The sequence below is a fragment of the Musca autumnalis genome, unplaced genomic scaffold (genome assembly GCF_047663935.1).
Source record: "Musca autumnalis isolate F117 unplaced genomic scaffold, ASM4766393v1 scaffold_5, whole genome shotgun sequence".
Taxonomy (NCBI): domain Eukaryota; kingdom Metazoa; phylum Arthropoda; class Insecta; order Diptera; family Muscidae; genus Musca; species Musca autumnalis.
The window spans coordinates 80195391-80210887 of record NW_027412088.1 but is presented as its reverse complement, the minus strand read 5'-3'; positions in this window follow the sequence as shown (position 1 = coordinate 80210887).

Below are 15497 nucleotides of genomic sequence, written 5' to 3'. Positions count from 1 at the left end.
TCAGTCGGCTTTAACGACGGAGATATACCCTCAGCCTATGTGAATTGAAACTTTCGTATTCAAACATATCGAATGTATTTATAGTCCGGTCAAAATAGACATTGAAATAGCAAAAATTCCCACAAGGCTGAAATTTGGTGGAGAGCTAGGGTTTGCCATTAGAAGCAACGTCCTAAAAGTTCCCATCGATCCCATGTGTGCAAAAAAAGTTATTCGGGGTCAAAGGTCAAATTTTAATGGTTTTTAGGTTTTCGGATTTATTTTTTGAAAACGGTTGATCTAATCAAAAAGTGACTAAAGTAAATATTGTAGACAGAAAAATTATCTACAAGTTTGATCTTTATAATTTTTTCCCTAGAAGGAACCATTCTTGAGATATCGCTGTTCTAAAAAACACATGATTTTTATGCACTTATAAGGGAAATATGGACATCTTCATACGAACCGGCTAAAATAAGCGAAGTAACCGGGTCTGTTCCCCAAAAAATATATATTTTCTTGAAGAGCGAAATCATAGCTATATTTAAAAAAAAAATCCAACAAAATAGGAGCGTGTTTAGTAGAGTGATTCAATGTTAGAGTCATTTTATGCAAAAATAGCGCATTTAACCCACATCACATTGGGCCCAATGGCAGGTTTCTGAGGCAACAAATGAACGGAAGAAGCTACAGCTTTCAAATTTCGTTCCGATGTTCATAACAAGCATAAAATCACTTCCACAAAATTTGGTAAGATTCGGTTTAGATATACATATAGCTTTCATCTATATGATTCATCCAATTTTATATTTAAGCCGAGAAAAACCAACAATTTGGCTCCGATCCCTTTAAAATTTGATTTGATAAGTCCAGTTCAACATTCCTCCTATTTTTATCAAACTAAGCGAGTGGAGTGGATATTGAGCATCATTCACAATAAGCCTATTTATAATGTCTCCCAAAAATAGTAATAACGCAAATACTCGGTTCGGAACATATAATACAAATGTATGTACGTATTATTATATGCACATAATTCAGCGACTAACAGTGGCTAAAAATTATTATATAGTGGAATCCAGTTTATATTTAAATTCAATTAACAAATTCATACATATATCAGTTAAAAGAAACAATATTATTTTTAAAAAAGCCTTATGTTTATCAACAAATTATTAAAGTTCATTTTCGTCAACTTCTAACTCAATATTATAATGATATAAATACTCCTCCTCCGCATCAGAATCCAGAATGTCCCTATTTATAGCCGCACTTGATGTAATTGTTAGTTGGGACTCGGGGGCTTCAGGTATTTTCAAAAGTGAAATAACATCTTTCGGAAGCTGCAAAGTCCTCTGCTTTGACACACGGTTTTTAAGGTATATAGTGGATAGTAAAGGATCAGAAGAATCCAGGGCCCTGTTAAAGACATCCATTATATTATGCTCTCTAGAATCTTTTCGGGCGTGACCAATGCGATCCTTTTTGTAAATTTTATTTCTTCCCTCAGAAGCGTGTTCTCCAGCACATCCGAGGGGCACAACACAAGCTTGTAAAATTTGGAAAGAATGCGCTAAAATTTTGTGCAAGGTTGCTGACATTGGGTACCATCCGTAATATTTATAATATATCTTTGCAGTTTCATAACAAAAATGTTTAAAGTCTTCGACATTTATCTCGAATTCGGAGTTAATGGCAATAAGAATTATATGCAAGCGATTTAAAAGATCAATATTAATATTGGTGATAGATGAAAACATTTCTGTATTAGAAAATGCCTTTCGTGCCGTATTACCGTCGTTTGTAGAGCCACTCCCATTACTTTTATGGCCTGTTTCTCTAAGACGATTCGATTTCAAATTCGTTCGAATTGCTACCAAACTCCTATTGTTGTAGAAAAAAAATTATTTGATTGAAAACGCAATGAATCAAATATTATTCAAAAAACAGAAGTTTGGTAGTAAGTCGAACGAATTTGTATTCGAATCGTCTTAGTGAAACAGGCCATTAGGCTTATGAACATGAAGGCCCATTTTATCCCAAAATTGTTGTTGGATTTCATGTTTCCTTTGAAGCATAATGCCTTTTTCTTCAGCACTCCGAATTTGCCATTTTCTTATGTTAAGCCGGTATGACAAGTTAAGGATAAATTCAAAGCATCTAATCCATGCATGCAATGGGCTTATACCGAATTTTAATGCGCTCTCTTTTGGTTGAAATACCGGCGATCTCAAATCAGTTATAGATAAAAAATCTTTCGGGTTTGCACCACATATGGGACAAGATTGGGCACTCTTTGTACCCGTCAGTACATTTAGCACTTTACCATCAATTAAAGTCATAATTAGCTCGTACTTAACAGTTATCTTTCTACCATTTTCCATATAATAATCCGACGATTTAAGATTTGATATTTGCCGATCCACATTTTGCTTCTCTTCCAATATATGGTCTTTGGTTTCTTTTACAAATTCAATTTTCAGAGGTCGACAGAAACGTACGGATTGTGGAGTTCGGTTTATCCAAACAACTGTATTATTTGATGCTATTACTTTTAAAGGTATAACTGAGGTTACAAATAATGATCTATCCAAACTTTGATGAGTATTATTGTCAAAAATTTGTTTAAATTGACTTTGACCGGTGGCACCATCGAAACCATAGCTAAGTATCAAACTAACTTCGTCGACCTCATCCATTCGCTCCAAAATGTCCTCTTGGAAAGACAAAATTCTTTTTGCGGTGTGGTCTATCAAATTTTGGAGAGGAATATGTGCTGATGAATCCGTTACAGTTAGTCCAACGGGTCGGCATTCCAACTTATTATTTTGAACTTTTTTGTAAGTAGGGAATATATTACAATTTCTTGACTTAGTCAACTCTCTCAAATTTATGTATTGTTGTTTTGTTAAATTATTTTCTATTAAAAAACTTAATGCTTCATCAGGTGAGAGTGGTATTGGCATTTTGTCATTGGAAGTTATTTTTTCCCTCATTTTATTTGGTTCTGATGGAGATGAAACAGCTTTTTTGAGGATAAAATTCAAATCATTTTCATTCGATAAATTGGCTGCAACAGAAGCGGCATGAATTAAAAGCTTTGTATTGTTGTCGTTTTCGGAGGACAATTCCGAAGCAAGCTTTCTTTTTTGACGCTCGCTTCCTTCGCTATAACCTACATAAGGTCGTCCTTTTTTCCTTGGAACACCAATTTCTTCTACTTTAAAAGATGTCTCATTACTTAACCACACTTGCTCGTATTTTAAAAAGCGTGTTTTGCTATAATGGTATTTTATCCACTTTTTGGTAAGTTGCGTACATAAATTATAGATCTGTTTTTCCACTGCAATCATGGAGTCGTCAGCGACTTTTCTATTCAAATTGGCCAAAATCCAATTCATCACATTTATGGATTCTCTATCATTGCCCAGCCAATAATTAAAAATTTCCAAATTTTTAAGTGTCACGCTATCTGTAAGTAATTTTCTATAAGTATTCGGATCCATACGGACATGAAATTTTTTTACACATATAGTACTCACTATTACCTTCTATCAGATATATATAGTTTCGACAATACGCCGCAATACCGCGAGTTTTATTCCAAAAACTATTTAAACTACAATACGAACTACACAAAAAATACACCACAAGTCTACTTCAAATATTCCTTACCAAATCTAACATCTTTTATTTTTTAATCAGAATATTAATTTATATACCTTTACACGTTTTATCCATTAAAAAAACTGTTTATTAAATCAGCGGTTTTTAATTGCCGAGCGAAACAAATTTGTTCTTCGTTGGATAAATTTTTATAAAATTTTACAAAGTAACATGCAATATCTTTGACAGCTCGGTATGTGACCACGAAGCGTTGCCAGGTTGAAATGATTTTGTTTCTAAGTGGCTCAAAGTGTTAAGAATCTAATCCCGTTACTAATTTATACAAATATATGACTTCAAAACTAGACTTTTTGCCTCAGAAACCTGCCATTGGGCCCCATGTGCACATGTGTAATTGTAAGCCCAACGGGAACGACCCAAACGAAAACTCTCCGATTTTTTTTCAAGTTTTGTCAGAAGGTAGGTTGCAAATCCGGTTCGCCGGTTATTCGACCCGAAAGGCCAAATTTAAAAACCGGGTTAGACCCGGTTCTACTGAATCGATTACTGCAAAGTGGATATCGTTTGAAAGCTTATGAAAGTATCTAACACATACTTAAACCGGTTCGCCTCATAATGTACTTACGCGGCTAATTTTTTATTTGACCTTTAGATCGCGATATCTTTTTTAAAAATCAAAAGGCCACTCCTGTAGACAATTATTAAATCTACAACTTTTATTTTAGCCGGCTTTTGCTAAATCTTACCGTTTTTGAGAAAAATTAAAAAAACTGAATAATGCCTCCAAAAATAACCTTTGACCCCGAATAACTTGTTTTGCACACATGGGATCGATGGGGACTTTTAGGACGTTGCTTCTAATGGCCAACCCTAGCTCTCCACCAAAAATTTAGCTTTGTGAGAATTTTTGCTATTTCCCCCTTATACGCATGTCTATTTTGACCGGACTATTAAGGTCTTTTCAGAATTTTGCGGCCCTGTTTGGCCATTTGAACTTGCCGACGAAAATGTGGATTAGGATTTAAGATCAAAAGTGTTGCGAAGGAGGTACTTAAAGGAATGGACCGACATAGTCCATTGTGGAAGTTGATCTTATTTTTGGAGTCATATTTTTTCGATAGATATCGCTCCCACTAGTCATTTCAGTGGGTCATCCTATAACTTTTGGACCAGTATGCCAGGAAACATGGACTAGTCCACGGAAAACATAATATCGCTGTAAACAGGTCCACAACGAACATCATCGGTATACATTTCCCAAGGATCTTCGAACAGACCCTAAACGGCACTTAGAATGCACAAATGTTGAACTTTTGTGGGGGAAGTACCCTAAGGAGAGGCCGATATGGGCAAATTTAGAAGTTAACCCAAATTTGGACAAAATATAAGAAGATTCAAAGTTTGGACCAACTTGGTTGCCCCGTTCAAGCGATATCGTGCATACCATTCTAGTGACATTTTTAAATATTTGGTGGAAGTTCCGGAAGTTGTGGACCGGTATTCCCCATATTCGAACTGAAACTAAGTTTGGTCAGTTTTCCAGCCACTACATATGGCGCCATAGGCGATTTTCACACCTTTAAGGCTGTTTTCTCTAGAAGTATGGACTTGCCACTGAAAAAACTTTTATCGTCCTAATTGAGGAAGCGAATGCAAGATACTTCAACGAAAATCAAAATACATTAAGAACAGGTCTTGAGGTGAACTTATCCGACATTTTGTGTGGAAGATACCCGAAGGAGTGGACAAATATAGTCCATATTCGAACCTGATATATATCTGGTAGATATATTAGGATGTGTTAAGCATGGATCAAATCGGTCACTCCCTTCAAGAGTTGTCGTGCGCACAATTTCCGAAGATTTTTGAACATTTGTAAGGGGGTAAATCAATGAGTGGATCGATATGGCTTATATTCGAACTTGGAAAAAATAAAACGATGGCCAAATTTTGGACCGATTCGGCAGATGCGTTCGAGAGTTATCTTGCGCTCCAACCACTACACACGGTGTCATAGGGTTATTTTTGCAACTTTCAAGCTATTTTCTCAAAAACAATGAATTTGCCTCTGATGAAACTTTACCGTTGTATGTTGGGCCGTGAATACAAGTTGTCACAACAAAAATCAAAGCGATTCGAGAGCAGGTCCTAAATTGAACTTTTCCGAAATTGTGTGTGGGAGGTACCCAAAAGAGTGGACCGATCATCTAAGTCTGGTAGAGATTTCACGATGTGCAAAGTAGGGACCAAATACGAGGGCGGTTCGGAAACTTCTTAGCCTATCAATGAAAGAGAATAGTTAGTTTTTCAAAAATATTTTTATTTTTCAATATAATCTCCTGAAACTTCAATACACTTAGTCCAACGCTTTTCTAGCAATTCTATCCCTTGATTAAAATAGTTTTCCTCAAGGTCTTCAAAATAGTGGTTTACAACTGTAATTGCATCTTCATTTGAGGTAAAACGCTTGCCAGCAAGGAATTTTTTTTAGATTTGGGAACAAGTAAATGTCACTGGGAGCTAAATCAGGAGAATAAGGTGGGTGGTCAAGCAACTCGTACTTTAATTCGTTGATTTTAGCCATTGTTAAAACACTCTTGTGCGCTGGTGCGTTGTCTTGATGCAAAATTATTTTTTTGTGTTGTAAGCCAGGTCGTTTTTCTCGAATTTGTACATTTAATTGATCCAAAAGGTTGCAATAGTACTCTGAATTTATTGTTTTACCCCTTTGCAGATAGTCAATCAATAAAATACCTTTGAAGTCCCAAAAAACCCGTTGACATAACCTTACCAGCCGATTGAATTGTTTTTGCCTTCTTTGGGGCACTTCCTCCAGCTTCAGTCCATTGTTTGGATTGTTCTTTTGTCTCTGGAGTATAGTGGTGGATCCATGTCTCATCAACAGTTATGAAACGACGCTTAAAATCCATTTTATCTCGCTTAAAACGATCCAAACAAGCTTGAGAAATGTTCATTCTTATGCGTTTTTGATCGACTGTTAACAAATGCGGCACCCATCGTGCAGAAAGCTTTTTCATCTGTAGTTCTTCATGCAAAATTAAATGGACTCGATCATTTGAGATGCCCATGATATTAGCAATTTCACGCACTTTTATTCGTCGATCATGCACTTTGGCTACAATTTCTGTTGTTGTTGCTGTTTTTGGACGTCCACTACGTGGTTCATCTTCAATGCTTGTACGACCACATTTAAATTCGGCAACCCAAATTTTTACTGTTGCATATGAAGAAGCACTTTCACCTAACACATTCACCATATCATTATGAATTTCTTGTCCCGATAAACCTTTTGAAGGAGTTGCCAGATCGAACATGTGTTCATAACAGGGATGGAAGTTTCCAAAACACTTAACTTTTTTCTGTTTATACCGCGCTTTTTGTGCTAGGCTAAGAAGTTTCCGAACTGCCCTCGTAGGTTACTCCCTTCAAGAGTTAACGTGCGCACAAATTTTCCGAACATTTTCGGAAAATTTCCTCAAGGAGTGGGCCGATATGGCTCATCTTCGAACTTAAACTAAGTTTGTACAAAATATTACTAACGCCAAATTTTGGACCAAATCGGTTGATCCGTTCGAGAGTTATCGCGTGCACCAGCCATACAGACCGACAAACGGACAGACATTGCTAAATCGACTCCAAATTGTCTTAAACGGATTTCGTCCAAACATACATACTTGGGGTCTAAAGCCATTATTTCGATGAGGCACATCAATATTCGAGGCACAATGTGCGCTTACTGAGAGCAAGTGAGCGTAAATTTCAAGGAAAAAACTAAAATTTACGCTCACTTACTCCCGGTAAGCGCACATTGTTCATCGATGCTTTATAGCGTTTCCGACGAATATTTGGATGTGTTACAAACGGAAGTACAAAATTAATTATACCCTCCAAATTATGGTGGAGGATATAAAAAGTTCATACACACGAGGGCGGTTCGGAAACTTCTTAGCCTATCAATGAAAGAGAATAGTTAGTTTTTCAAAAATATTTTTATTTTTCAATATAATCTCCTGAAACTTCAATACACTTAGTCCAACGCTTTTCTAGCAATTCTATCCCTTGATTAAAATATTTTTCCTCAAGGTCTTCAAAATAGTGGTTTACAACTGTAATTGCATCTTCATTTGAGGTAAAACGCTTGCCAGCAAGGAATTTTTTTAGATTTGGGAACAAGTAAAAGTCACTGGGAGCTAAATCAGGAGAATAAGGTGGGTGGTCAAGCAACTCGTACTTTAATTCGTTGATTTTAGCCATTGTTAAAACACTCTTGTGCGCTGGTGCGTTGTCTTGATGAAAAATTATTTTTTTTGTGTTGTAAGCCAGGACGTTTTTCCCGAATTTGTACATTTAATTGATCCAAAAGGTTGTAACAGTACTCTGAATTTACTCTTTTACCCTTTTGCAGATAGTCAATCAATAAAATACCTTTGAAGTCCCAAAAAACCGTTGACATAACCTTACCAGCCGATTGAATTGTTTTTGCCTTCTTTGGGGCACTTCCTCCAGCTTCAGTCCATTGTTTGGATTGTTCTTTTGTCTCTGGAGTATAGTGGTGGATCCATGTCTCATCAACAGTTATGAAACGACGCTTAAAATCCATTTTATTTCGCTTAAAACGATCCAAACAAGCTTGAGAATGTTCATTCTTATGCGTTTTTTGATCGACTGTTAACAAATGCGGCACCCATCTTGCAGAAAGCTTTTTCATCTGTAGTTCTTCATGCAAAATTAAATGGACTCGATCATTTGAGATGCCCATGGTATTGGCAATTTCACGCACTTTTATTCGTCGATCATTTAATACCATATCATGCACTTTGGCTACAATTTCTGTTGTTGTTGCTGTTTTTGGGCGTCCACTACGTGGTTCATCTTCAATGCTTGTACGACCACGTTTAAATTCAGCAACCCAATTTTTACTGTTGCATATGAAGGAGCACTTTCACCTAACACATTCACCACATCATTATGAATTTCTTGTCCCGATAAACATTTTTTTATGTAAATATTTAATGACAGCACGCATTTCTAATTTTTCCGTTGTAAAAAAAATTGCGGATGCGTCTTTTTTGAACACCCGTTTCTATATGAAGGAGTTGCCAGATCGAAACAAAATTTAACATGTGTTCATAACGGAGATGGAAGTTTCCAACACATATAACTTTTTCTGTTTATACCGCGCTTTTTGTGCTAGGCTAAGATGTTTCCGAACTGTCCTCGTACACTTTTTATCAACCATAAAAAATGCATCGATCTAAACCCATTTCATTAAAATCCATCAAGAACCGCGGATTTACATACATCATCTATTTATACCCATAGCCTCCAGGCTAGAAAGGGTATATACACTTTGATACGTCGAAATGTGTGCCTCATCGAAATAACGGTTTTAGACCACAAGTTTGTTTGGACGAAATTCGTTTCAGAAAATTTGGAGTTGATTTAGCCATGTCTGTCTGGGTGTTGCGCAAGATAACCCTCGAATGGATCAACCGATTTGAGACAAATTATGGGTATCGTAATATTTTGTCCAAACTGAAGTTAAGTTCGAAGATGGTCCATATCCGTCCACTCCTTGGGGTACCTCCCCACAAAAGTTCAAAATTTTTCTGTAAAATGGTCTAAACTTTGCACATCTTATTATTGCTTCCAGGTATAGATCGGGTTCGAATATGGACTATATTCGTCCACTCCTTCGGGTACCCCCCACACAGAATTCAGATAAAGTGAAGTTTAAGAGCGCCTCTCGGATCGTTTTGAAAATTTCTTCAGTAGGCTGTACTTGCTGCTCCCTTTACGAGGGTAAATTTTTTCCTTGCGCAAGTCCATACTTCCGGAGATATTGGCCTAAAAGCTCCAAGAAACCCTGACAGCCCCAAACAAAATAGCAATTCCGCAAGATACTTCTCGCAGGGAGTTTCTGATTGGTACAGATTTTGCACATCATATTATTTCACCCCGTTATGTATCAGGTTGGAATATAGACTATATCGGTCCATTCTTTCGGGTACCTCCCACAAAAAATTCGGAAAAAGTGAACTTTAAGAACTCCTCTCGCATCGTTTTGATTCTTTTTTCCAGTAGGTTGTTCTAGCGGCCTCATTTACAATGGTACATTTTTTTTCTGGGGTAAGTTAATACTTCGCGAGATACTTGGGCCATTACAAGCTCCAAAACCCTGGAGGCACATACTAAAATGGATATTGTGCAAGATAACTCTTAAACTTTTCCAAAAATTTCTTTCAAACTTTTGGAATCCTTTATGTAGAACTTTAGAAACTAAAAATTTTTGGTATATGTCAATGAGTTGTATAGCCCCACATTACAGTACATACTGATTTTAAAGCATGATGAAGTTAAGCTAACAGGGGAATACTCCAAACATAAGCAATCATTATCTGGACAATCAAAAAGAGTTTGTAAATACTGCACCCAAAAATATGTTTTTTGAAAAAATATCGCACAAGTTTTTGGCCTTGGAGTACACAGTCAATATATGTACATATCAAATTATGCGTAATAGCGAGTATTTGAACGATATTAGTGGTTTTTAGAACTAACCAAATGCGCGTCGCAGCCAGATCAAAAATACAAAAAACATAAAATGTGCATGCAGTGGAGATTTTGAAAAGTAGTGCATTACAAGATATCCGTAATTTAAACAGCTTGGCCGGCAATCAAATGACAACTTAAAAAATTAGTTTGCTTCAACGTGTTTCCACCTACTTTTGTGCATTTACGCGGTCATAGCTTCCACGCAAATTCACTTTCTTAGCCATATTTTTGAGTTTTGTTAGAAAAACACTTCATTTGGTCCAGCTATAGTCATATTTTTGGCACAGTGCAAAAGTTCGCGTATTATAATAGTGTAAACCTTGGCGTCAGCAATATTAAATTTGTTTGACTTTCACTAACACGAGGGGCACTAGAAAACTTTATGGCCTAGGCAACACGCAGTCGCCAGGCGTCATTTGACATATTTTTTTTTTTTTGGAAAGTTTGAAATTTTCACATAAAACCATGTGTTGGGTTCTGGCGACGAAAATCGTTTACCACGGCTTTTTTTCTTGATGTGCTGGAATCAAATGAAGTCATTGGATCGCCAGTCAGGGCTGTACGGCGCAAGACCCATCAATTCCACGTTTTGTCCGGTCAAACAGACGCTGGTTTGAATTGATGTGTGAGAACTCGCATTGTCATAATACAGAATGATTCGTTTTATCTTGTTCGTTTTTTTCGAATTTCTCAGGAGACTTCAGCCAAACAAATTGTAGTGTAACACTCAGAATTAACCGTCCTACATTTCCCAGGCAGTATAGTCACCACAGAGTCAGTTTTGTCGAAGAAACTGGACACCATTTGCTTCGAAGTTCTTCTCCCATGAACAACTTTCGTTGGATTTGGCTCATTATCGAAGACCCAAACGGTCGATTCCTGTTTTGTTTCTGGCTCCTAAGCATAGATCCAAGATTCGTCATCAGTGACGATTTTGTAAATGTCGTTGGAAGCACCGCGTTTGTTTTTATTCACAATTTCTTTGCACCAACACACAAGAGCCTTTTTTCAAGAGATTGACCAATTTTGCTGGAGCTAGCCAGAAAAATCCATTTTTGCGACCAGGTGTTCATGCAATATCAAATGTTAGCTGGTGGAAGAAATGCCCAAGAGTAACTCTATCTCACGGTATATAAACGCGCGGTTTTATTTTTTCTGGCACAACCTCCGATTTTGGGCGACCCTTACGACCCTTGTTTTTTTGGCTAGTGTCGGCTACGATTGAATTCATTAAACCAGTTTTTCATGTCGAAAATGATCGGACGAAAATGTTCACAAATAAATTCCTTTTTTTGCTAAGTGATTTTTTAAGTCATTGTATACAACCCAACATAGGTCGTATGTCAAACTGTCCTGAGTACGCTTGGGCTAAAAACTGGCAAATTTTTCAAAAAAAATGTCAAATGACGCATGCCAACACAGCGTTTTCGAGCGAGAAAATTTTCTAGTTCCCCTAGTATATTATTGATAAGCATAATATTCTAAGTTGATATTACGATGTCGTACTGTCCATTTGTTTGTCTTTTGAAATTAAGTTTAAGCCACACTATTGAACCGAAATGGCTAAAATTTGGTATTTAGTCTCTGTTGGAGCTATAAAGTTATCCTACACGGAATTGTCGGGACTGATTCACATTTTGATATCTCAACTTGTTTATAGAGACATTCTGCCTCCATTTGAATAGTATTTGTTTCCCCTTCCTATTTTTATTCAATTACTCCATTACAAAGATAAAATAATCAATTAACATGTCATTATTTTATACAGACAATGATTAACAGTTATCACCTTGATGGTATATTTACATATGTACATGTATGTATGATTGACAGTATTGCTGGTTAATGTATACATCAACGCGTTCAAAAATCACTACAAGATAAACCACAACATAATAAACGTGTTCATGATAATTACCAAAGGACAAACGAACTAGCAAGAGCAACAAGGGAATTGTAATTATATTCTTTGTTGTGCCATTGCGCTTGTTTGGCCGAAAATATCACATTTATTCCCATCATCGTTGCTGTGTTTTGTTGATATTGTCGGTGATGATGTTTTCATTAAATAAGGATGGCAACAGTCATTATCGGCATCATCATAAGCAACAACCATCAACACCAACGCTATAATATTGCTTAACATTGTGCCAGCATGTGATGCTTCTTTTCATTAGCATTAACAACAGCAATATGTGACATGTTATGAAAACTTACACATATATTGAGCATCATCCATCCGACCATTGCTCTGTTCCTTTACTTGCAATAATCTTCAAGTTTTAACACTTTTTACTCAAAAAGCGTTCCTTTACGTTAGACACCATACAATTCATATGGGAGCAGTTTACAACTTTTTCCCACTTTTGCCGGTTTTACCATTTTTAAAAGTAAAGGAACAGGCCATATATGTTTGTCATTTTCGGTCCAAGTGGAAGTTAATTATCTACTAACTGCTTGCTTCTGCAATTAAGATTTTTTCATTAAAATCGACTTTTTGTGAATGGCTGTTTTTTAACGTATTCATAGGAGCTATTTAAAAAAACACAAGTTTGAAAGTATTTTGAACGAACGAAATTTGTCATAAAAACATGTTCTTCTTTCAAAACTCTCATATATGTACTTGTGTTTTCTATTTTTTACGTATCGTCCATAATCTCCCCTATTCTTTTTTTAATTTTTTTGTTGTACAGTGTTATCCTCAGTAGAAACAAATACAAAGTCGTTAAGTTCGGCTGGGCCGAACTTTTTATACCCTCCACCATAAAATAGTCTTTATTAAAATCGAAAAATTAGTTCCCTTTCACAATTTTAGATGGGAAAAAATTTCGACCATGGATACCCCAAATGTCTTAATTACACTGTGCAACAAAATTCAAGTTTTTTCAAAATGATGGGACAAATCGAGTAGATTATGAAAGTAGAGCTAAAAATATGAGACACGTGTATCGGCGTTTTAAAAGTTTACGTCCGAAAGTAACCAAAATAGGCGGGGCAAGTTCCGCCCATTTTTAATTGTTTCGAAATATTCGAGTTAAGATATCTTTGAATCCTTGCATTTCAGGTATATAGTGTCTTTGGCAACTTTACAGAGGAGTAGGTGGGCAATATTTTTGTTACAAATTTTAACCCTAATGCGGTTCATCAAAGGGGTCTTTTTTGTCCTTTTTTCAAAAATCTTTCAAAAGCTCTTTAAAAATGTGATTGTATAAAATCCAAATATTCTACAAAATTGTTCGCCATAAAATTTTACTATAGGTCTCAGAATACACCAAATCTGTAACTCTTGTCTAATCGCCAGGAATCTCTAAAAATGAAAAACACGTTTTAGGGTTAAAGTCGGACTTCATCTGAGTTTATTCAAAATTGTCCCACAAAACATAATTTTAGAGAGATGATGTCAGAGACAAAAATATTCTTCGTCAAATTTCACTATGGGTCACCAAAGAAATGAAATGTCTATTTACATTTTATAGCATGAAAATATCGGTATCAATTTTGCTGAAAAAACATGAAAATATTTCCCTTTTTTTTTTTTGATGAAAATTTGTTCCTTTGTTTGTCCGACTTTAACCCTAAAACGTGTTTTTCATTTTTAGAGATTTCTGGCGATTGTAGAATATTTGGATTTGATACAATCACATTTTTAAGAAGTTTTTGAAAGATTTTTGAAAAAAGGACAAAAAAGACCCCTTTGATGAACCGCATGAGGGTTAAAATTTTTAACAAAAATATTGCCCACATACTCCTCTTTAAAGTTGCAAAAGACACTATATACCTAAAATGCAAGGATTCAAAGATATCTTAACTCGAATATTTCGAAAAAATTAAAAATGGGCGGAACTTGCCCCGCCTATTTTGGTTACTTTCTGACGTAAACTTTTAAAACGCCGATACACGTGTCTCATATTTTTAGCTCTACTTTCATAATCTACTCGATTTTCCTCGTCAAACAAATCTAAAAAATGTGTTCAGCCAGGTAAAAGTTAAAACCTGCAGGCCTATAACAAAGTGTCGACCTATCTTTACATTTTTTTTTTGTTGAAATATTTTATGTCTGCAGGGCACCTTAAAATTCAAATAACGGGTGGTTCCTTCAAACAATGTATTTAAGACCCTCGAAATACTAAAATTCGGGAGGTACCGTTATATCGGAGCTATACCAAAACACGGACCTATGTTAACGATTTTTAGTAAAGAAGTTTCGTGATCACAGAGGACCTTAAATGTCAAATTACAGCTAGTCCGTTTAAAAATTGTAGCTGAAATCTTCAAAATACCGAAAATCGGGAGGTACCGTTATATGGGGACTATACCAAAACTTGGAGCTATGTTGATTTTTGGTGCAGAAGTTTCTTAAAACCTTAAACGGTTAAAAAGTTTAGCTAAAATCCTCAAAATACCGAAGATCAGGAGGTTATATGGGGGCTATACTAAAACATGGACCTAGGTTGACAATTTTTTGTGGAGAAGTTTCGTGGCCACCGAGAACCTCATATGTCGAATTACAGCTAGTTCGGTTAAAAATTGTGGATAAAATCCTCAAAATACCGAAAATCGGGAGGTACCGTTATATGGGAGCTATATCAAAATACTGACCTATTTTGACGATTAAATATATACTTTATAGGGTCTAACGGAAAACAAACTAAATATACCCTCCATACTACACGGTGTGCCTTAACCAAATTTAAATGGAAGGTGCTTACACCTGAGAAGTTTTTGCAGATTCTGAAACTACAATGCTCATAGATGAGAAATATCAAGAAACAACAAAATCGCTGAAGGGATTTTCAAATAAATCGCGATTTAAGTTCACATTTTTAGGGGTTCTTTAGGTTTTTACGATTTTGCTTGGAAACCGCGAGTCCTATGTAAATAGGCTTAAAGAAAATATTGTAGCTGTGAGAATTCTCCACAAGATAGATCTTTATGATATCTTCGCAGGTTTTACCGTTTTTGAGATATATGAGTTAAAATTGAGACAATGCACTGACTGTATCGTGTAGGAGGCGATACAATCAGTGCATTGTCTCAATTTGAACTTCCTTATCTCAAAAACGGTAAAACCTACGAAAATATCATAAAGGTCAATCTTGTGAAGAGTTTTTACAGCTACGACATTTTTTTATGCCCATTTACATAGGACTCGCGGTTTCCAAGCAAAATCGTGAAAACCTAAAGAACACCTAGAAATGTGAATTTAAATCGCGATTTATTTGAAAATCCCTCCGGCGATTTTTTTTGTTTCTTGATATTTCTCATCTATGAGCATTGTAGTTTCAGAATCTGCAAAAATTTCCCAGGTGTAAGCA